This window comes from Lissotriton helveticus, chromosome 6 (assembly GCF_964261635.1).
Source record: "Lissotriton helveticus chromosome 6, aLisHel1.1, whole genome shotgun sequence".
NCBI lineage: Eukaryota > Metazoa > Chordata > Amphibia > Caudata > Salamandridae > Lissotriton > Lissotriton helveticus.
Genome location: NC_136067.1, coordinates 326,928,293 through 326,952,744, shown reverse-complemented (window position 1 = coordinate 326,952,744; position 24,452 = coordinate 326,928,293).

The following is a 24,452-nucleotide window of genomic DNA, read 5'->3' as shown; positions in this document are numbered from 1 at the left end:
CTTTAACAATTCTCTCCTTCTTGATACGCAATTCTCTGAACAATTTTTTCTTTTTGCCCAGGAGTTCTTCAAGCACAATCTTACCTCTGTTTCTAACTTTCATGTTTTTTAGGATGCTTTCAATGCCTCAGCTAGGGGTTTCATTATTGACTTTGTTTCTCTGAAAAAAAAGAAATCTCTTTCACATTCACTATCACTTCTTAAACAACTTAAAGCCCTGGAGCACAAGTAATTTACTACCAACTGCCCTGATACTTTACATCTCCTTATTCAGGCCAAACAGCAATATAATAAATTCTCGTGGGATTCAGCCAGTAAAACTCTTCTCAAATTCAATGCCAAAATGTATGGTGGTCGCAACAAAGCGGGTAGATCCCTAGCAAATTACCTAAAGGTTAAAAAACAAAAATCTAAAATTGTTGCTATTAAGGATGACTCAGGAAATATGCATTTTTCAGACTCTTCCATACTTGATTGCTTTTCAACATATTACTCTTCTCTTTACACCCCGGAAACCTCCCCTTCCTCTGACCTCATTGATTCTTTCTTTCATAATATTCCTAAATCTCTTGACAGCATTCCTGATCTTACTTCTCTTGACGCTCCCATCTCTGCTACGGAACTAATCGAAACTTTAGCCCTACTACTGAAAGATAAAACTCCTGGGCCAGACGGCTTCTCTGTTCGATTTTTCTTCATTTCAAAGCATTTCTGATTCCCCATCTTTTGTCACTGATCAATTCCTTTTTGCTTACTGGTGCATCACATGGCTCCTTTACACAAGCAATGTTGTGTCTTATACCTAAAAAGGATAAAGATCCTTCTTTGTGCAAGAACTATAGATCAATCTCTTTAATTAATACTGATTGTAAAATATACGCTAAACTTCTCGTCCTTCGCATTAACAAAGTCATCCCTAATGTAGTTACTATTTATCTATCCGGGTTTGTGAAATGTCGCTCAATTACAGACAATTCTCGTCCCCTTCTTAATATTATACATTTAGCTTCTAAATTTGATTTTCCTATTGCTGCTATTACTCTAGACACCGAAAAGGCTTTTGATAGAGTAAGCTGGGATTTCATATTTGGGTCCCTTAAGTGGTATGGATTTAGCCCCACTATCATTAAATTTATTAAACTCTTATATTCCTCACCTACCTCCTCCGTTTGGGTTAATGGTTCCCAGTCTCAATACTTCCCTCTTCTTAGAGGTACTAGACAGGGCTGCCCTCTTTCTCCTCTCCTTTTCATCTTAGCCCTCGAACCCTTCCTTGAAACTATTAGACGCTCTAAGGACTATACGGGGTTTCATGATCAAGGTGTGGATATAAAGTTTACTGCTTATGCGGATGACATCCTTCTTTTTATGTCCAACCCATCCACCTCCCTACCGACCTTTTTTTCTTCATTACAACACTACTCTGATGTCTCTGGTTATAAATTGAATATTGACAAATCAGAAATTCTCCCTCTAAATAAATTTTGTCTCCCTTCAATGTTTCTTTATTTTGGTTTTGAGTGGGCCTCTTCTCATATTAAATGTCTTGGTATTTTATATTGTAACAATCTCAAAGATCTAATTAAACTTAATCACTCTGAAATCCTTAATAAAATTAGGACCCTTACTGATAGTTGGTCTCCTCTTTTCCTTTCATGGTGGGATAGACTTGCTACGATCAAGATGATGCTTCTTCCTATCATCAATGTTTACCTCTCTATGCTTCCCATTTCCCTTCCCAATTCCTTTTTTCGAACTATCAATAGTTTACTTACCAAATTTCTCTAGAATAATCGCAAATCTAGAATCTCTTTAGCTTGCCTTCAACTCCCTAAAGATCTTGGAGGAGTTAATTTTCCTCATCTCAGGCGTTATCACTCAGCTTTCTCTTTGAGGCAAATTTGGACTTATTTTTCTGACCCCTCTACCTCTTCATCTACGGCATGGAGCGCCTTGGAAATGGCACAATGTTCCCCTTTTTCTCTCTCCTCAGCCATTCGGATTACCTCACCCCCCAAAGCGTTTGTCCTTTCCCACTCTTCTTCATTCTAAGGCTTTAGTTTTTTCCTCTCTGTCTGCTCATTTTTCTTCCACCTCTCGCTCCCTTGATACCCCTCTTTGGTATAATAAACACTTTAAGATTAATAATCGTGCCCTGTTTTGGAAGGAGTGGATAGATAAAGGGATCATTAACCCCTACCACTTGTTGAAGGATGACACTTTTATTTCTTTTTCTGAACTTCAATCCCTTCACAACATTTCCTCACATTATTATTCCCATTATAACATACTTAAAGATATCCTTACTCGTTACTATGTCTGCACTCCTCCTATTCCCACTACCTCCTCTGTTCCTCCCATTCCCTCTCCTAATCCTATTGCCTTTTCTTCCCAATTTAAAGCATCCACCATTTATAAGTTGATATCTCATCCTCAAACACCCAGAGTCAAGTCCCCTTTGGAACTTTTGTGGGAAAAAGACCTTTGCATTGATCTCCCTGTTCGCACCTGGGATAATATTTGGTCCAAGATCCATACCACCTCCTGCTCAGCCAGTACGACACAGACCTTATTTTACTTCTACAACAGACTATTCTTCACCCCCAGTGACCTTCATAGATTTAAACTGCTTGACTCTCCTAAATGTTGGTCCTGCCCTCACGCAAATGGTGACTTTTTTCACATGTTCTTTCATGGTCCCTTTATTACTGAGCTGTGGTCTAAAGTGTGGTCCAACTTAAATGAAATTCTCACATCAGATATCCCTTTTCATATTGAACATGTTTTCCTTGGTAATCTTTCCCCTGTATTTGATACTTATAAGGATGCTGGTAACTTTGTTAACCTATTCATAGCCATCACTTTTCAGATCATTACTTCTAACTGGAAAGACACTTCAAAAATATCCTTTCAAGCATGGTGGAACCTACTTTGTCATCATCATAGAACGGCTAGAGCTTACGCCACCTCCACTTCTTTGTTGATTAAAAGAGACTTATTGTGGTTACCTTTGACTAACTTTTTATCTAGGAAATCATCTTAACCTTGTATTGTTTCAATTTATGCATTGTTACTCATCTTATCATAATGTTGCTTAGTACTGTGTTGTTTTCTTTTTTCCTTTTCCTTTTTCCTTTTCTTTTCCTCCTTTTGTTTTTTTCTTTTTTCTTTTCTTCTTTTCTCCCTTTTTCCTTACAAAACGTCCCCAAAAATTGCATTTGTACTTAGTACATTTTATTTCATAAGGATTTTGAGTGATGTTACTTTTCTTCATATCCCTAGATCTTATTTACTCCTGTTCTTCTTGATTTTGTACTGATGTTTGACATTGTTTTAACTTCCCAATAAAGCATTTTAAACTGTAAAATAGCACAACATTGAGAAAAGGACACATTTCCAGTGGAAAATACCTTTTGCACAGGACAGCTTTTTCCCTTCCAAGTTTTTGTGTGGCTTTGCGCTGGTGCAAATCTTCAATAAGTCTGGGGCTCTTCCTTGAGCTAGCTCTTCCATGCTTAATATTCTATAGCCCACAGTGCAACACAACAAATAAGCATGAGGATTCTTGGGACACTTTACCCTCTCCACAAATCATCTTTCATAATACAGCTGTAAAATATGTTTGCACCAAGCACTGCCTTACCACCAAGGGTAGCCAATAACTTTTGTGTTTTGGGTATCATGGAGTAGTGGATGGAGGGAAATTCAGTAGCCTACACTCGTACGGGATTTCTCCTCTCTGATTAACTAATCTGCCAGAGAGCATCAACATCGCCCAAACACTGACCTCTCCCTCACCCGCTCCAGGAGTTAGGGAATAAATGTAACAAAGGCACATCCCAGCTATAGTTAATAGCTCGCCAATTCATGACAGTAGTATGATATTATCAAACACCTGTCAGTATATCGCTTAATTTGTGCAGCATGACACTTTTACTTCCTGTTGTGATGACAGCATGCACACTGGGCACACTCTTCAACTTGTATCGGACAGCTGCTCTCTGGATGTTTACATTGCAGCCTTACCGTTTCTTATCAGGCGTTAATATCCATCTATGCAGCCATCCACACCTGCGTTTCAACAACTTTCCTTTGCCAAAGATTGAACTGCTGACGTTACTATGGAAATACTTCTCTTCTTGTGCAATTCAACCTCTTTGCTCACATTTCACATCAGTGGGTATGAAACGCACATTATAACTTTTACTCTATACGAGCGATGTTTCAATTTGTCCACGGAAGAGCGACACCATTGTAACAAATAAAAGGAAACACCCACAACACACAAATACATTGTTGCAAGCACTTCTCTTGTATTTGTATTTAGATTTGTATTTGTATTTGAATGGTATATTTATAGAGCGCACTGTGACCAGACTGGTATCCTGCCGTTTTCTCATATATAATTTTAACGCAGGTGGCTAGAGTGCGCCTAATTGAGAGTGTACTTACTGCAGGGGATCACCATTCTGTCCCCAAAATCACATTTATTTTGGAATTTTCATATTTCCATGTTGGTGTAATTGATTCTAGCCGGTACAGGTTGGTTAGTAAGACATGCAAACAAGGTTTCATAGGCCCTTCTCTCTTTCATCATTACAATCTCAAGAGCAATATTGTTATTGATTATATTTTTATATATTTGTATAATAGCGCAATCTGCCGTTGTTAGGCAGCGGTATCTCATCACAAACCAGAATTTGATTCAATTTGTAGAGATGTTCAGTCAGCGGAGATGTCACCCAAAGGGCCCTTTATGCTAGATAATTGGCTCATCAAAAAGGTTTTGTTGCACAAAATAGATGAGTAACTAAAAACACATCCCTAGGTTAATGAAATCAGATGAGAACTGGCAGACAAATATGAATTCCTCAGAGAGCTCTAGTGTCCTGGAATGATTACTGTAAAATAGTACCAATGTGTTTGTGCTTTAATGGATCCAAATATAAATGCTGAACTGCAACGCCATAATGATGATGTTTCTTTGTGTTTAGACTCATACTGTGCAACACCCTATTTTAAACAACTGCAGTAACAATTAAAACAGGGCTTTATTTAAGAAGGTGGCTTCCGGTGCTCTGCAAAGGCAGTTAATTGTCAACACAGGCACTGGTGAAAGTCTGTCATTAGGTGGTGCTGTCTGTCTAATTTAGAGATGACCACAACAGTCAGTTATTAGTTCAATATACATTAAAAATGACCATCACCAGCTGCCCACGCCATTCTTATAGCTTTGGGGACCTGGAATAGTCCAAATTATCACACTTGTAGGAGTGTGTTGGTTAGTAGCTTTCTTTGGCAGCATGGCAGGAGCACTATGTGGTGAAAGCTGATGTGGTGACCTTACAAGAGTTCTGGCATATTTTTTTTTTACAAATTAAGCACTGAAAATAATATTCCAACCAGTTCTTAATTTTTAAAATTATAAGTGCCAGTTACAAAGCTTTCCTGCAGAGGTGGTGTGAACCAGCAAGGAGGCAAACCTTAGCTGCACTACCCCCTAACACCTCTGACCACCACTGCTTGAGAGAGAGAAAGAGAGAGAGAGAGAGAGAGAGAGCGAGAGACACGTGACAATTCAGTTAAATAGAGAAAGAGGATTGTATTAGCTGTCCTTCTATTTCTATGTCATAGAAATAAAAGAAGGACTGGGTTTCTGTTTCCTTGGCTCAGATCGAGACAAAACTGTGAAAGAGTCCCATTACCTAGAAATAAGTGCCCATGGGTGCCCACCAGCAACCACTGGCACAAATTAACCACTTAATTCTACTGAATGGTCCCTGAATCTGTAATCGTGGTGCAACAGTGGAAAATAAACATGTGGTTGTGGAGAGCAGTGTAACCTTGTACCCTTAAAATGCTCCATTCCATGTCTTAGCATTCCATGTCTTATCCACACGTTTTAGTTAGGAATTGAAGCCCACACAAATACATATTGTCTTATTGCTTATTGTTATTTCATAATCACTTTATATGTGAGACACTTTTCCTCTATGTACTATCCACTACGTTACTGCAACCTTTATATTACCTATATTATCTTCCAATAAAGCTTTTCTTTAGGATTGCTAAGTTTTATTTCTATGTAATAAACTTAGTGATAATGACAATGAACATTGCAGACACAACAGAGTACTGTGCCAGGCAAACCCTCAGGTCACCCACCTCATTTGGAGGCAGCTGGGCCCTGGGTTTCTAGTGATGGAGCCCCCATTGGCTCTGTCAACAGAAAACTTCACCCCATGGCCCAATGGAGCAGGGGATGTAGTAGGAAGGATATTATACGTTCAGTCTAATTAATTGTAGACCTTATAATGTCTTATTTTTCCTGTCAGCAATGGAGTAAAAGAAAAAAAATACCCTGAAAACCTGTGAGAAAGCCCCCAAGGTGTGGGGATCATTAGTTATTTTCTTCCAACACAAGTATTCGCTTAAGGAGTTTGTTTCTGAATTTCTGAAAAAACAAGTTTGTTGAGTGGTCATCAAAACCAACAGCAGCTGTCCACCAAAACTTTTTTTTAGCATTTTTTTAATAACACATTTTATTTGGTTATTTTGCAATATGCAGGGGTTGGAGCCCCACCATGGTCAGAGAGATGAACGTTTAGCCTGTGACAATAACCATCTTTCTAATATATAACAACACCCACCGAACACATAGGTGACATAAACGAAAAACTTACAGGCAGGTCCCGGTCTCCAAATTCAAACAAGCGGTATATTCTTCATAGTGTGCCACATTAAATATATACATAAAAATATTTTTGAACTTACAGTGGAAATATACCAGCACATACAAACAAAATGATTCAGACTTAGGGGTCTAACTCGGGCAAGGGGGGAAGGTTGATACCATGGTTTCTGCCCATCTGGTCCAAATTTGCGATGTTTAGCGGGGCAACCTCGGGCCTCAAAAACAGCAATCTCAGCTCCCATACATTTATCTAGTTCAGTTTTCCATTTGCCCAAGGTCGGGCGATGTTGCCTTCCACATTTGCGCTATATCCCTATTGGCCCCCGTGAGTGCTAAAAACAAGAGGTATTGCTTTTATCTATTCCCCCCAATGTCTTCTGTGGAATGTAACAAGAAAAGGCAAGGGTCAAGTGGGAGATCCCATGACAACACTTGATGGAGACACAAACTCATTCGTCGCCAAAACGGCTGTAATGCCGAGCAGCTCAAAACCGTGTGCAAAAATGACCCCTCCTCTCTATCACACCTCAGGCACATGGGGGACTGAACAACACCCATCCACCATAGGTGTACCCTGTGTAGTATACGCGATGGATATATGACGGTACCACGCGTACTTTTACAACGCGTACCGTTACAACGCTACTTTTACCACGCAAGTCGTTACAACAACTTGCGTGGGTGGGCGCTGGATAGTAAATTTTTTAATTTACTATTCCAACTCCAGTCCCCGTGGACTCTAGGGAAAGGAGTTGGATAGTAAATTAATATATTTACTATCCTGGAGCGCCCCCCAGCGCAAGTCGTTGTATCGACTTGCGTGGTAAAAGTAGCGTGGTAACGGTACCGCGTTGTAAAAAATGCATGGTTACCGTTGTATACCATACGCGATGTATGTACTTGAATTGGATAAGTCGAAAGCGCATAGACACCGCAGCACCCCTAGGGCTGGCGATGGCTTCGGCCCAATCGGCTTAACTTTTTTTTCTTTTTACTTTGATAGGAACCATAATGTACAGAGATGACTGCTGTGCCAATGGTCATGTCTATATTTGACAGATGGCAGTCCATCAGGATGGCAAAGGCAATGTCTTCCTCCACCCCAATAGACGGAGTACTATCTGACAAACAGTAAATGAGGCCATGACCCTTATCTCTAATTATACCAAATTTAGCTTTTTGCGAATTTTGGGTACATGGTAAGTGAATATGTTGCATCGTAAAAAAAACACAGCTAAAGTTCAATTAAGGTTCAGTGGACAGAAAACTGAAAAAGCCCTAAAACTTGCCAGTTATGATGTGTAACACAGTGAAAAGCCAAAGGCAGAGCTTTGGTACCTCTGGATGCTGCAATCCATGATCATCCATCAATAATTTAACTTAACAAATCATGAGTGATGTCATATGTAAAGTCTTAAGACGTGCATGGTGTGGTGTGGTTTATGTTTAGATTTCTTAACCATAACTAGTAATTTTAGTTAATTTCTAAGGACTTTAGAAACATATGTTAATGTGTTACAACAAAAGATACCCGTAGCTTCATTTTCATCTTTATTATTTTCAGTGATGTTATTTTTATTTATCATATACATATCAACTGTTCATTGTGCCTAATTTCCTATTTGCTACCAACCCCCCAGTGCACAGCCTGTGACAACCCAAAGACCTGACAGCACAGGGCAAAGGAAGCACCCAATAAGGAATGGCCTGTCAGCCCCTGTGGCTTTATGCCGTTTTGTCTTTATTTTTCCCAACAGAGTGATCAGTGCACTATGGGGCATATTCACAAGGAGCTATCACCGAATTAACAACACTTTACTGCAGCCAAAGTTGTGATAAATGTAACACCCCATTCACAAGCTGGTGCTAACAGCACCAGTTTACCCTCAATAGCAGCCGCAAAAAACATTGCCACAGAGGAGCCCCGCAACTATTGCTAATGCAGAGAGTAGGTGTTCCCATGCCAAAAGCCGCAACAACACGACACAAAACACACGATAAGACGCGTTAGCAGCAGGATATTAACACCTGCTCTGACCTGGTGTAAAGTCGGACTACAGTCTGCATCACAAAAGGGAGTACAGGCCAGAGTCACACCTGAAGACAAACAGATGCAATGGAGCAACTGAACATGCAGCATGGACACCCGAGGGGGCCACAACACCCACCGACACCATACCCAGGACCAACCCTCCCTGGCACCCCCCCAGCCAAAGACATGCCACATCAGCTACACCTAAACATGTACCAAATATTCTGCCTGATGTCGCACAGCCACAACTGGTGACATGCATATGTCGTCCCAGAAATTAGCATCACAAATTCACTTTCGATGCTACCAATGAAACTTTATTGAAATGAACACTGAAATGAAATAAAGACACATGGCGGCTCCCCTCGACACAATCCGTATGTCACAGACCGCAAGACAAAAAACATGATGAGAAGGTGTGTCCTGCACACATCAAAGGACAGAGAGAGAGAAGAAGAAGAGAGGGGGAGAGAGAGAAGAGAGGGGGAGAGAGAGAAGAAGAGAGGGGAGAGAGAGAGAGAGAGAGGAGACAGAACGAAGAGAGGAGAGAGAGAGAGAGAAGAAGAGAGGGGGAGAGAGAGAGAGAAGAAGAGAGGGAGAGAGAGAGAGAAGATAGGAGGGGAAAGAGAGAGAGAGAGAGCGATTGCTGCCCCTGCACACCCAGGCCACATTACTCACCTGCTGCCCCCGGTGTGTCTCCAACCACTGTTTGTATAGCAGTACACCAGGTGACACATCAGAGTCAGAGCGGTCATCTGAAACAGAGTCCAGATACATGACTGGCACAGTACACACACTTGCACAAGACAACGTCGCCCACCTGCCCATGCACACCCGAGCAGAGGCACCCAAGCCCATCCTGCCGCACATCGGAGCATGCCCGCCCATGCACACCCGGGCCTCACTGCTCACCTTCCGCCACTGGCATGTAGACAGGATGTCCCACCACGTGCCACTGCAAGCCACAAGCCCATGGCCCACAGATATGGCACCATCCACACTCTGCAGCCACGCTGCGCAGGCCACCAGGTCTCACATCTTGTGCTGATTACTCCATGGCATAGGACATACCAGGGCACCCAACACCATCGCAGGGTGCAAACCTGCTCAGCCCAAAGGGTGCCACTAACTCTGTGGTCCCGGAAGCGAGGCTACATGGCGGTAGGCCCGCGCAGCTCGCTGGCTTGGCCTAAACTGCGGTCCAGCAAGGCACACACATCCTGAGCAGTCCAGACAACCGGGATGGGGGATCATCGCAGGCTGCACACCCATTCAGCAGCTTAAGGTGCCAATGACTCAGTGCACCCAAAGTCACCGTCCCGTCCCGTGGCGGGGTGCCTGTGCCGGCCGCAATGCGGCATGTGCCACAAACTCTGTTCAATCCCAGTCAGCGTCCCGTGGCAGGGTGCCTGTGCCGGCTGCAATGCAGCGATTGCCACAAAGCCTGTTCAACCCCAGTCAGCGTCCCGTGGCGGGGTGCCTGTGCCGGCCACAATGCAGCGTGTGCCACAAACCCCATTCAACCCCAATCTGCGCCACATGGTGGTAGGCCCATGCCGGCCTCAAGGCCTCAGGTCCGTCATTCAGTCACCACCGGCAGAGGGGTATTTGATATCATCAGCCCCTTATATTTGTGAGGTCACATGGCCTGTGACATCTGTGCCAGATGGGTGTGGTCTGCGTGCAAACCTGCCCTCAGGGAGTGGCTGCGACATGCTGACAACTAGACCAGTGACCTGTACACCACCAGCGAGTATACCTGTGATGGGTAGCAATGAGGCCCCCCACCCAGAGTATTAGCGCAGTGGTCTGGCCTGCCATATGCCGGAACAGCGCAGGGCTTGCAAAAATGGCTCGTGGGCACTGGGAAGTGGCTGATGCGTGTGTCCCTGCTGTGGTGTCCACCGGACCCGTTACACAATTGCTATGTAGCACCCTCTGACTGGCATCCCACAGGATGAGCAACATTGATGCAAGGGAAATCACTGTCCCTACATTCATCCACTCATACATACATGAATGATGAAAGACATGACACAGCAGTGCGTCACTGGATGTTTATTGCACATCCAGTGCAGTTCTGCAGCTGGAGCGGTACAGGGCAATGCCGAGCACACTACACAAGATGGGCCCGTGCAGGGCCAGCCAGAGTCCATCCGGGGATGACAACTACAGCGGAAGAGGAAGGCTACAGTCCGCAGACTGGTCGCCGTGTAATTGGTCATCAAACAGGATGTGGCAGTCCATGTCATTGTCCAAGGTGAGTGCATCTGAGTGAATCCGGGTCAGTGGAAGGTCATGAGGCCATGTGCGGGACCAAGCAGAAACAGGCCAGATGGGGGAAATTAATGCTACTGAGTCCTTCTGATCACAGGCACATCCACGTCCTCGTCCCCGAATGAGTGATCTGCCCCACCTGTGGGTGTTGCTGTACCGGCTGCAGCACTGTGTGCCACAGACACATCAAGGGCCAGAGGTGGATTGTCGGCCGCACTGTGTCCCACTGACACCTCAGGTGCCGGAGTGGTTAGGCCTGCCGCACCGGGAGGCATAGACACACCAGAGGGCGGAGATGTGGATGGTGTGGGGGCAGCAGAATTCATAATCGCCACGCCTTGTGGCAGCAATGCCATGAGGAGGATCTGCAGGGCATGGTAGATCCCAGCTACATTCCGCTGATGTGCAGTAGTGGTTGCCCTCCTTTCCGCCTCCATCCGCACCATGTCCTCCATGAGACTCCGCATGTGTGCCATCTCATGGCTGGTATCGCTTGAGCTACTCTGAGCGGACAGGTGTTCTTCTCTTCGCGTCATGACTCCAGCGATGTCAGTCAGGGCTCGTTAGAGACCATGGAGCGGGCCTACACATCCAAGGATGGCGTCAAGTTTGGTTGCCATGATGCCGAAGCCCAACCGCACCTTCACTGAGTCTCCCTTTGGCACTCCAGCACACGGCATTGGAAGGCCATGTGTTGTTCCTGGGGGTCTTGGGGGAGTGCTGGGGCTGTGGGTGCCTCCTGCTGGGTGCTTTGAGTAGTGGGTGGGGTCTCCTCGATGTAGCTGGGCTGCCCTGATCCTGGAGGTGAGTGTCAGATGAGGTCAATGATTTCTTGGATCGTTTGGGTGTCGATGCTGGTGTTGTCCTCCTCGCCATTAGTGAAGAGTGACTGGGACTGCCCTGCAGGAGGTGTTGACTGTGCCCCTGCGATGTGAAGGGGAGATGGTGTATTACAATGTGTCCACATATATGTAGCCACATGGTACATGTAAGACATTCAGACAGCATGGCATTGTACATTGTGACAGTCTGTAGATCAGGGCGAGGACCCAGAGTCATTGTGAGTGTGCACTGTGCGCTGCTTGATTGTGCATGTGTGCCATTGTGCCCATCTCCACCCGTCCCCCCAGTACCTGGTGGTCACTCACCCTGTTGCTGTTGTGTTGTGTCCTGTTGGGCAGTGCCCGATCCCCCGACTCCGGCCACAGTCTCTACACTGATGACTGTCCACACCAGCTCCTCCATGTCATCCAGCTCGAGCTGTGGTGCTGGGCTCCCACCTCCAGTCTGTGTTGCTGCCTACTGGTTGGCAGAGAGTTTCTCCTTGGTCCTCCGCTTGATGTCATTCCATCGCCTCTTGACCTCGTCCATTGTCCTCTTGTGCTCTCCAACGGCATTCACCTTGTCCACGATGTCCCACCATATTCCATTTTTGGTGCCCAATGACACGCTGGAAGCGACAAACAGTTGTTGATGGTGTTCCATCACCTCTGTGACTATGATCATGTTCGCCTCCGGACTGAACTTTGTCTTCCTCTTCTTCTTGTCCTTACCCTTCCCTGACCCTGAGGTCCTGGGCTGGTCGTCCGGGGTGCTTGTGAGGTTGCGCTCGTCCACTGCGCCTGCTCCAGCTGCCTCCATGGTGCTTGGGTGTTGGTCAGTTTGTGTTTGGGTGTTTTTTCTACTTTTATGGTGATTTTTCCTGTCTGCTGGGTGTGTGTCCCTGGCCTGGCGCTGCTTATCGCTGATTTACTCATTGCGCTTTGGCCCATCTCAGGTTTTTGGGTGTTATGGTTTGTGTTTTTGTCTTCATCGAGGTGGTTGTATAGCGAACATTGTCTGTGTTATCTGGTGGCTATCGCATGCTACCGCCTTGTTGTGAATTCCACGTTGACACGGGGGTATTTTCCCATGATAGGTGCATTGTTGAAAGTTGTGTTATGCCAATCTTACAGTAGTTATCACACGTTCTTGTGAATATAACCCTATGTTGGGTAATGGCTGCTGCAACAGAAATTTTTCTCTGGTGTTCAGTCAATGATGGTGCAGCATAGTCACAATGTGGGAGAAAAGCTCCATTGTCCAATAATGTGCTTTTTTTCTTTTTAATTGGATATGTGAATCCATGAAAGAATAGGGAATTAAAAGTCTAAATATTTATTTTCACATCAATGGTATATACATTTTTAAGGTATAGAAATAGGATCTTAGTTTACGTTAAGTTCCCCTGAAATTCATTGAAAAATCAAAAGGTTAAAGTAACGTTTTTTATTCGGCAGGAGAGGACCAATTTATGTGGCAGGGTTAACTAAATCATGTGGTTAGAAAAGACAAATTATGCAGCTTATTGTGGCAAATGTTGTGATAGGTTTGCATCATTATTTTGTCAGTTATACACATGATAACACTGTCTGGTAAGAGGTTCCACCTGATTAGTACCAGTTTAACACCCAAATCCAGGAATAGGTCATGGATAAGTGATGGGTCAAACTTTGTAAAGGACCTTTCACTGCGCTGCATCACGTGTTGCTATGTTTTTAGTAACTTTTGATCTGTTTTAGCTAGAAACAACTTTTCTTTTGTTAAAATTTGCAAAACCAACAGATAAAAAATGGAAAAACACAGAAATTGACTAGTTGCAGGGGAGACGCTGCGTGATTCCTGAAGGTGCAGGAGTTGGGACCACAAGGACGCTGCGTGATTCCTGAAGGTGCAGGAGTTGGGACCAATTGAGTGTGGCTCAATGGTTAGAGCGGCAGACCCTGATGCAGAGGTCTAGCCCGGGACCAGGGTTCAATTCCCCGCATCGGCGGGTCTTGGGCTAAAAAATTCCACGGACCTGATAATTCTCGCCTCGGTGCCTATTCCAATCATGGAGTCCTAGTCTGCAACTCTGGGCAATAGCTTGCCTAATCTCCACAACGTCCCCACAACGCTAAGGATGCCTGGCCTCCACCTTGGGGGTGCCCAGGAGTGGACACCTCACAGGGAAAGCCAGGATGGATTCCACAGCGGTATTCGTACAAGCGCCTTGAGACCCTTGCGGGTGAGTAGTGCGCTATACAAGTATCAATTTACATTTACAATTTTACAAGCTCCAGAGGGCTGCGGGGGCTAACAGACATCGACTCCCCCTCCCCTTGCCACCGGAAGTTCATTAGCGAGCCGGAACTCCCGCCTCGCGGGACGCTTGCGGGTGTGTGCCGGGCTAAGCCCGGGCAAAGGGCGGGCCGTCTGTGGCCGTCAGGGGCCCAAGGAGGCCGGGCCGGGCCACCCCTCTTCAACGTGAATTTCATCATGGGTAAGCGGAAACTACATACTTTACAAGACCAGGGGGGGCTTAAAGCCAAAGTCCCTAGGAAATCAGCGTCTATCATTTCCTATCTAACCTCGGCGGTGGGTGTTTTGACCACAGAAATTGCCATTGCAGAGAGGGAACTTGGGCTGGATCCGACCGCTGTTCAAGTAACTGGAATTCCCCTCTGGATACTACCCCGGAAAACCCTGTCCTCCTGGAGCCCCTTGCAATCATTAACCCCCCATCTTGTGCACAGAAGATATCTCATGTTGACTCTGAGGAGAGGGTTCTGTTACCTAAAAGCAATACTCCCAGTAAATCTCCCAGTCAGACTCTAGTCACTAAAGGACAATCTAAGAAACAGAGCACTGTGTCAAAGAAAGTCTCGAAGAGAGCAAATAAGCGGGATAAAGATCAGAAATGTACCACTTTGAAACAAGGGCCTGCTACAACTAATTTAATAGAGACAACTGTACGGGACATGGAGGAGGAAATGTTTACTTCTCGGCTGCAGTTAGCTCTAACCGGTATTGCTAAGGACATTATTGATACTTTGAACATCTGTGTCGCCGGTTTATTAGAAAAATGTGAACGTATCAATGAGTTTCTAAATCTGATTAATTGTGCACCTGGTTCGGATCAGATATCTGTGCCCCCTAAATGTAACCCCAAATCAGGCACTGGGAAAAATACAGAGCAAGGCGAAGGGTATAGGTCTTTGAGCCCTTTAATGGTTGCGAATCCCGCCCCTGGATCCGCCACACCAAGCGGTTGCCATGATCACAACGGAGTTAGGGAATCACAGAGGAGCCCAGTAAGGAATCCAGAGATACGACGTAATCCAGCTCCAACTAGGAGCAGGGGGAAACACATGGATCAACAGTCTAGGAGTAAAATTGTTATCCAACCTAATATTAATATCCCTCCTGAAGCAGCTCCGCTGGTGGTAGTCCTTGTAAGGGTCCCTCCATTAATGGAGGGAGAGGTAGAATCAACAGATGCTCTATTAGCAGTCACTAAAAAATGGTGTGACCTTAATTGCTCTGGTAATACTGAAATTTCTTCAAGTATTATAATGGCCGGGCGGGTTGGATGGTTAGGCAGTACCCAAAAGGCAGTAAAAGGGGATTGTGTCATTGTCAATTTTAATAATCCCCATGTTGTCCCCCGTTTGTTGTGGGATGCCTCAGACCTGAAGAGGGAGGAAGGAAGCATCAGGGCACTATCATTGTTTTTTTTTAATCCCCCCCCCCCCTAGACGGCTAAAAGTAAATACAAGACCACGACCAGAACAGATCCATGGGAGTTTAGGTCGGATCCCCTATAACTCCTTAAACAGGGAATATCTCTCTGTCGGGGGTAGTTCTAGATTCCCTCTTTCACCTAAAGCATCCTGTAGCCAGGTAATCAAGAGTAAGGAGACATTAGTTCTATCTAACAGGTTTTCTCCTTTGTCTTGGTTAAATGAGAACGATTGACTAAGGCCCATAAATATTATTCTTCGACTCCCCACCCCCGAGCATGACACCATCGCAGAGGTGGGTGTTAAATTTAGGTTAATGAGTTGGAACATTACAGGGCTTTGGTCCAAAAGGGGTGACCAGAGTTGGTTGAAGCTTATCAGAGATTGTGATGTTATAGCCTCCCAAGAGACCTGGGACAAGGACAATAACTTCAGCGGGTAGAGCTAAGGGAGGGTTGATGCTCCTTCTCTCGGTCAGATTAAAGGGTTCAGTAATGATCTTAGACTCAGCTTCCCCTAATTGTCTAATAGCCGAGCTCACCACCCCGAATTACCCTAAAACATTGATAATTATTTTTTATAATTCTGGGGAAAGTGAGTACAGCAACGAGCATCTCTGTCACTTGACACAGTTTTTAGAAACATATAAAGCACATCCAACCACTTATGTTTATATTATCCTGCTGGGTGATTTTAATATTCATTTTGTAATTTTAATTGTCGAATTAATGAAATTCATGGTCCCTCTTATTCGTCGCCACCTCACTTTGAGCATACCCCTAAGGGGGAGGCTCTCGAAGAACTTCTTTCATTTGCTGACCTCTATGAGCCAGTTTTTTTTATACCAGTGAGAGGGTTGTTATGTTTAAAACTAAGAAAAGTGAGACGATTATTGATTACATATTTATATCCCCTGCACTGTTAGGGCATGCACTTTTTTATAATGCCATAAGTTCTTCTTTCAGTGATCACAACCCGGTCATCTTAGTTTTGGAGAAAGGCTTTTCCCTTATAGATGCCACAGCCAACACGAAGGGGCCTAGTAGTGTGATAACCCAAGATCAAGGGAGGAGGCTAAAATGGGCAAAATTAGTCCCTGATCACTTTCTTGATAGCCTGAGTATGAAGGTTAAAGAAGATATCACAAAATGTGCTGATTCCTCTATCCCAGAGGGGGGAATTATCATAGCCTTTGAAGCAATATGTAAACAGGTTGCTATAGATTTAACCATTACCTCTAGCCCTAAACTAAAAAAAGAAAAAAGATGGTTTGATTCTAAATGCTCTAGGGCCCATCAAAACCTAATAAAATCACTGAAAGTTAAACCTAGGGATCAGGCCCTTATAGCCAGCCTTAGAAAAGAATATAAACAGAATATACAGAATCGTAAAAATGAAATTAAAACAGAGGCATGGGACGCTTTAAAGTCTGAAGAAGTCTTAAAGGATAGCTCGAAGTTCTGGTCTATCGTTAACAGCCCGCTGCTCTCGGGTGAGGAGAATGGTGTACTGGAAATCAACATCTCAGAAGATGAGTGGTTGACTCACTTTGAAGGTATTTATGCGAGTAACGAGGCATTCGATTCTTTTGTTGCTCCCCCCAGTAGTTCTCCTTTGCCCGCGTTAGTGTTTAATGAGGAGGATGTGGAAAGGGCAATAAATGAATCTGCAAGTAATAAGGGTCCTGGCCCAGACGGCGTCCCTGCCGATCTTTATAAGGGCAATGTTAAACTATGGGCTAAAATTTTAACTAATGTTTTTAATTCTACTGTTTCCCATGGGTTTCCTGCTTCATGGCCCCACTCCATTATTATTCCTGTCTTCAAAAAAGGACAGAGAGGGGACCGTAGGTGTTATAGGCCCATTTCTTTAATAGATTCGTCTGTCAAAATCCTGGGGAAAGTTATCTTGACGAAGGTGTCAGAGTGGGTGACAGAAAATGGGATGCTGTCCAATCTCCAATATGGATTCAGATCCGGTAGAAGCACCCTGGACAAGTGCCTTAACCTGTATTTATTAACAAATAAGTACACTGTAGCCTCCAAGGGGTCTATTTATTTAGGCTTTATGGACCTATCCACAGCCTTTGATTTGGTGAACAGATCGAGGCTGTGGACCATTCTGCTTGATTTAGGGATTGACCCCTGTCTGGTATTTTTTTTAGCAGCTCTTCATCAGGATTTGCTTGCGTCCGTCAGGGTCACACAGGAGGGCACTTGCACGAGACATTTTAGGGTGCATTCTGGCCCCTTTACTTTTTACACTTTATATAAACGCCATAGACAAATCTCTGGATGTTGCTAGTTTGGATGTTCCGCGTGCAGGGAACAGTACCATCCCGGTTCTCAAATACGCGGACGATGCCGTCCTACTAGCTTGTACCCCGTTAGGTCTACAGAGACTACTGAACTCCTTCGGGGAGTTCATGAACTCTCTAGACCTGGTAGTTAATATTGCTAAATCGCATGTTATGTCCATGGGTTTACGAAAGAACAAAGTTAGGACTTTCTATTGCAAAGGGGCCGAGGTGACAAGGGTGAAGGTCTCTACATATCTGGGGGTCTTGTTTGATGATAGATGTTCCTGGGCCCCCCAGCTTTTAACAAAACAAAATGCCATAGGTAGATCGTCATCAGCCCTATTAAGTTTTGCCCAGCGATTAGGAGGAAAGCCCTGCGAGGCAATTCTTTCTATCTATAAGGCAAAATGCTTGGCAATAGCGTTATATGGTACAGCAATATGGGGGTATAAACAAGTGGAAGAGGTCCGGAAGGTCGAAAATACATTTTTTCGCTCCCTCTTGTCTATCCCCTAATCGACCCCTACTTTTGCCACCCATCAGGAGCTGGGGATGGGGTATGTATCTGACTTGATGAGCATGGCTCCCCTAATCTGTTGGCTAAAAATATGGCTGAACCCAGAACTTACGTTAAATCGCCAGATTTTAAATGACTGCGTCACTTTAGAAAGAGGTAATGAAATACAGTGGCTTTCCTACATTAGGTCAATGTTTTTAAAACTAGGGCGCCCAGAAATTTTTGAAACACCGGAAGGTATTGTTAAAGGTGATATTAGATGGGTTAAATAGCACTTCCTGAGTTTAAGGGTCCAGGAACGAGAGGGTGAGGAACTAAAAAAACCTCTGGTTAGGGCCCACTTTTTATTAGTTACATCACCATCTATTGAGCTCTACCTAAGGTTAGTAACAAGGCCCTATCATCGCTGGTTACTGACCAGATTCCGTTTCAATTTGATCCACTTTTTATTGGGGAATTTTCAAGGATGGAGCAAACCAGAGGATGCAGCTCTTTGTAATTGTGACAGCAGCTCATTTCAAGATACTATGCATTTTACATTTTTTTGTGATTATTATTCTGATATTAGAAAGAAGTTTATAATTCCACTTTTAAGGGGCAACGGGTTTCTACAGGCTAAACCTGCCCTATTATATCTGCAATTATTGGATAACCTCTGGAATATTTTTATTGTCGCAAATTATTTTGTAGCTGCTGTTCGGTTGAGAAAATTAAGATGCCCAGCAATTATTGAAACATGAACTTTTCTGATCTTATCTTTTTATATGAACTTGAAATTGTTTTAACTAAGATTTTTTTGTGATTTTTAATATTTTTGTATCACCCCAATGTATTTTAAGATGTGTGATTTGTATGTGTACTTTTATGATTTTAATTAATCGAATAAAGTGGTTTTGACTCGACTTGACTTAACTAGTTGCAAATGTTAAATGACATCATTGATGATATTATTTATGACATCTCAAACACATCCAACTCCCTTATCCAACCTATGCGTAAGGTCCCGGGCAGCGGGCTTCCCTCATGTCCTGTAGTGGTAGCTGCAACCTTTTCTTCAGTGTTGCGGGGAGCTAATCATATTGTTTCAATGCCGTGTTACTGGTACAACTGTACCAAAATGACTGATGGTATACAAAACTCTCTTGCCCAATCAAGTTCCAATTTTTTAAATGTTTAAAATGTTGGTACTGCTGGAGTACCGTTGTACCGGGTTGCAAGAGTATTGCAGGGCAACCCATACAGATATCTCAAACTTTTTATGAGGGTTAACCCCTCCATGTCCAACCAGAAACCCTCTTATGGGCTAATTTCTCTAAAAGGGCTGAATAGGTTCACTAAAGTACAAAAAGCAAGCTTTCTGAGTAAAGTTCTAACTTTATGCCAAATTTGGTGTAATTGTGTACAGGGATTTCTTCTGTACAAAGAGCATATTTTACAATGGGAAATTGCTGTTTTAACCCCCTCCCTCCATTTCCTTGCTTCCTCCATTGACAGATAAGTACAAGGAGCAAAAGTGAATGAACTTTTGTTTTGTGGAATCTTTTGTGAAGATTTATCAAACAGTGCCAAAGTTATTAAGAAAGACGTTAAAAACGTTATGGTTATGCTGACATTTCACACATACAAAACCAGAGAAATTTTGCAGTTATACTTAGCAGAGCTAACTATAACTCACACCCCTGCAATGCACTGCTTATGACCTCACATATTACATCACTCATGACATGGTCAGTGAGATCACTGATGACATCTCAAATGACATCACTGATGAAGCAGTGCATTGCGGGGGCATGAATTGATTTTCTCTGGTTCGGTATAAGTAAAATGTCAGCCTAACTATAACGTCCCTGTGACCTTTGTTTTTTTTTTCAGTGAATTTCGAAGGATTTCTAAATGCTAATCCCTAACTATAACATGTCTGTATCCTTTGTTTTTTTTTAGTGAATTTCTAAGGTTTTTTGACTAGCAGTCACGTTTGCAGAGTGGTGGAGAAAGAGGGCTGGGCCTCCGACCAGCTCCGAGGAATTCAGCTGTGTAGGACTTATAAGAGGTACCAAGAGGACTTCTTGGCCTCTAAGGTCCCTCTGGAGCCAAGGTGATTTTATCTCCTAACTAGTAGTGTGCCGGGCGGCAAGTTTGCCATGTGGTGAAAAAAGGGGTGAGGCCTCTGACAACTTTAGAAATCCTGCTGTGTGGGACTTACTGGAGGTAAGAGGAGGGGTAGCTGCGTAGCCCCTCTTCCCTGTGTTGATTTCGGCCCTGGGGACCCCATCCCCGGGACAGTCTTTTTTTAATGAGGAAGGGGTCCGCGCAACCTCCCTCCCCGAGCTGATTACGGCCCCGGTGACCCCATCCTCTGGGGGCCGACCTTTTACTTTTTTTTAAAGAAAAATATGGGGGGGCTGCGTTTCCCTGGGGCAATTTTTCCCCAGGGACCCCATACCCCGGGACCTCCCCTTCATTTATATATTTTTTTTAAAAGAGAGGGGAGCCACACGGCCCTCTTCCCAAGATCTATTTCGGCTCATGGACCCCATTCCCTGTGGCAGACTTTATTTTATTAGTTTTTTTTTAAATAAGGAGGGGGCCACGCGGCACCTTTCCCTAGGCCTATTTTGGCCCCGTGGACCTCATCCCCTGGGACCAAGCCTACCCCTTTTTTTAAATAGGGAGGGGGGCCGGCGCAACCTCCCTCCCTGGGCCAATATTGCCCAGGGGACATCATCACCCATGGCATGGCCTCAATTGGGGACCACTGGGGAGCATGAAAACCCCCCTGGTCCCTGCGAGCACTCCATCTCCTGCGGGAGCCAGCATTGCAAACATGCAGCTCCCTCTGTCCAAAAACAATTCTGCCCGCTTCATGGAAGCAAGAGCATTTTTATAGCTCTCGCTTCAATGAAGCGGAGCAGAGCATGCATTGGCTTGGCATGTGCAGTGCTCCCACCATCCCATGGTAAACTGCAATGTCCTGGGGTTAGGCACCCTGAGACATTGCTGGAGCCAGCCCTAGGGGGTGGTGGTGACCAGGGCCATGGACGGCTCCTGGAGGGGGCCGTGTGGCCCACTCCCATCAACTGTTGAGCCCTGGGGAGGTGGTGGTCCCCGGGGCAAGATCCCGTCATTTCTTCATTTGTGCCCTGGGGAGGTGGTGGTCCCTGGGCTGAGAGGGGGGCTGGAGCCCTACACGTATTATTTTAAATGTAGCCCCCCCACTATTCAGTAGACGAGCCTTGGGTAGGTGGCGGTCCCCAGGTTTCAGTGGCTGTCAGTCTGCGAATACCTTGGAGTTGATTCGATGCTCAAACATTGGTCCACCTCTTGATTGTCTTAATTCCGTCAATAAATAACACAGAATGTTGATCAGATCAAGCGAGGGAAGGAAAGGGAAGGAACAGCTGGGAAGGAAACCTAAGGAGAAAATATCTATAATAGTTATCTTCCATACAATTACTTGTAGAAACATTGAAATAAATGGTTTTCACTCCTGAATTACTTGTAGAAACATTGAAATAAATGTTTTTCACTGCTAAATACCTGTAAATAAACATAAGCAGAATCCTATTCCAAAGATTCTTCCTGTTCCATATGGACCTAGTTCATGGATCTAACGTGTGTAATTGTACTGTTGTTTCCTGTGAAAAAAGAAGACATTCGGAACCATCAGGGCATTACCGAGTAAGATTTTCAATAAGTCATGAATGATGTAACATGTGACGTCATCAGCAGTGCATTGCGGGGGCATGATTTATAGTTAGCTGAACTAATTATAACGGCCGAATTTCTATCGTTTTGTATGAGTGAAATGCCCAACTAATTATAACGTCCCTGTAACCTATGTTTTTTTCTGTGCATTTCTAGGGTTTTTTAATTGCTAATTTCTAACTATAACATCTCTGAAACCTGTGTTTTTTTCTGTGAATTTCTAAGGTTTTTTAAATGCGTATTAAAGTCCCTGAAACCTATTGTTTTTTCAGTGAATTTCAAAGGTTATTTAAATGCTAATTTCTAACTATAACGTTCCTGAAACCTATGGTTTTGTCAGTGAATTTCAAAGGTTTTTTTAAATGTTAATTTCTATAAATGCCTACAAAGGTAGGACATGTGAAGAAAGAGGAAGGAAAGCGCAGAAAGAAACAAGACAAATGTAGAAAGAGGCAACAGGGGAGCAGAAAGTCCTTTTGTGCCCCCAACTTTTTTCTGACGGGTACTGGTGGTAACTGACTCTGACTAACCAAGCCTAGAGCCAGTGCTATGCTAAAAGATACTTAGAATACAGTGAAAACACCTACATACACTAGGGAACACTGTGCATTGGGGTACCCCTGTGATTAGCATGGCCTCCTCTGTATTTGCCATGAGTTAGTTTGTGGGTCATTGCATGAGTACATGGGTACTGACTGGATATTTAGAGTACTGCAAGGTGAATGCATGGTGAATTTATAAGTGCTTGGGTTTTGGCGGAGTGATTGGATAAGTTCATGGTGCTGGCTGGGTGATTGGAGGAGTGCATGGGTAGGGACAAGGAGATGGATGGACTACATCAGTAGTGCTCAGAGGATTGTAGCAGTGCATGTGTTAGTGCCTGGGTCATTGCATGAGTACATGGATAGTGACTGGATGGTTAGAGTACTGCAAGGAGAGTGCATGGTGAACTTATAAGTGCTTGGATTTTGCTGGAGTGATTGGATAAGTACATGGAACTGGCTGGGTGATTGGAGGAGTACATGGGTAGTGACAGGGCGATGGATGGACTGCATGGGTAGTGCTCAGTGTATTGTAGCAGAGCATGAGCTAGTGCATGGGTCATTACATGATTGCATGGGTAGTAACGGGATGATTAGAGTGCTGCAAGGAGAGTGCATGGTGAATGTATAAGTGCTTGGTTTTGACAGAGAGATCGCATAAGTACAAACACGTCACATCAGGCCCACCCCCTCCCTTTACCACTGTGGAAATGCCCCCCTGGTGGTTTTTAGGTCTCCTGGCGTTTAACAGCGCGTCAGCGCTGTGTCCGCCAGGAGATCTTTTGTTACTGACTCTGCTTCCCAGGAGACAGCACCTGGCCGCGCGCATTTCGCAAAAGCCGATCGCCGCAGGCCACGCGCGCGCGAACAAGCTCGCCGTGGCTGTCTCCTGGGAAGCTCAAACATACACAGGCACACCTCCCCCTGCACGCATGTGCACACACATACACAAGCACACATACACGCACGGAGAGACATCCCCCCCACCCCTCCGCCGTCGCACACACAGACACACGCACACGCACACATACAGGCATCCCCCCTTCCCCGCTCACCGGCACTCAGGACTTGTGCAGCCTCCGACCGCGGGGCTCTCCCTTGGGCAGGGGAGCCCCGCGTCACAACTGCTCCTCGGCTCCAGGCACTCCGTGGGCGCGGGCTTCACAAAACGGAAGTCCCGCCCCCACCATAGGTTTTGTTTTTAGTGCGCGCGCAGTACAACAGAGGCCGGCTTTCTAGCGCTGCAGGTCACGCTTCTATCGGTGGGCTGTGAGGAGGCATGGCTCACACTCAGGTAGTGACACTGCAGTTACGGCCGATTGCCAGTGGACATTGAGGCTCCTGGCAGACTCTAGGGAGGCGATGAGACGCGCAGGGTGGCACACATGTACCGGCTCTGCCCCCACGGGGTTAATTATAATTTAATACTGCTTGCCTGCTGTGCTCGGCCATTATCCTGCGGCAACTGGAAGTTCGGATGAGAAGCGGGCGGCCACGTCCATGGCGCCCTAATGGTGATTTTTCGCTTGCCACGCTGTTTACCTCGGACCACGATCGGAGGCTCGCGGGCCCGGGAGTCTGGACATCAGGCGCAAACCTATTTCTCAGTTCGAAGGTCGGTTGCTCTAAGCTCAACACACAACCTCGACTTTACTGCGGCCAATAATTACTTGGGCTGATAAAATCTGCACTCTTAAATTTTACTAGATGAGATCAGACTTCCTGAATTTTAGCGAGGGACAACTGATAGTTAATTAACAGAACATGCACATTCTGGTGGGGTATGCACAAAAACATGCATGTTATATCCCGTTGTTTGTGAAAAACATTAAATAGGTGCCAATT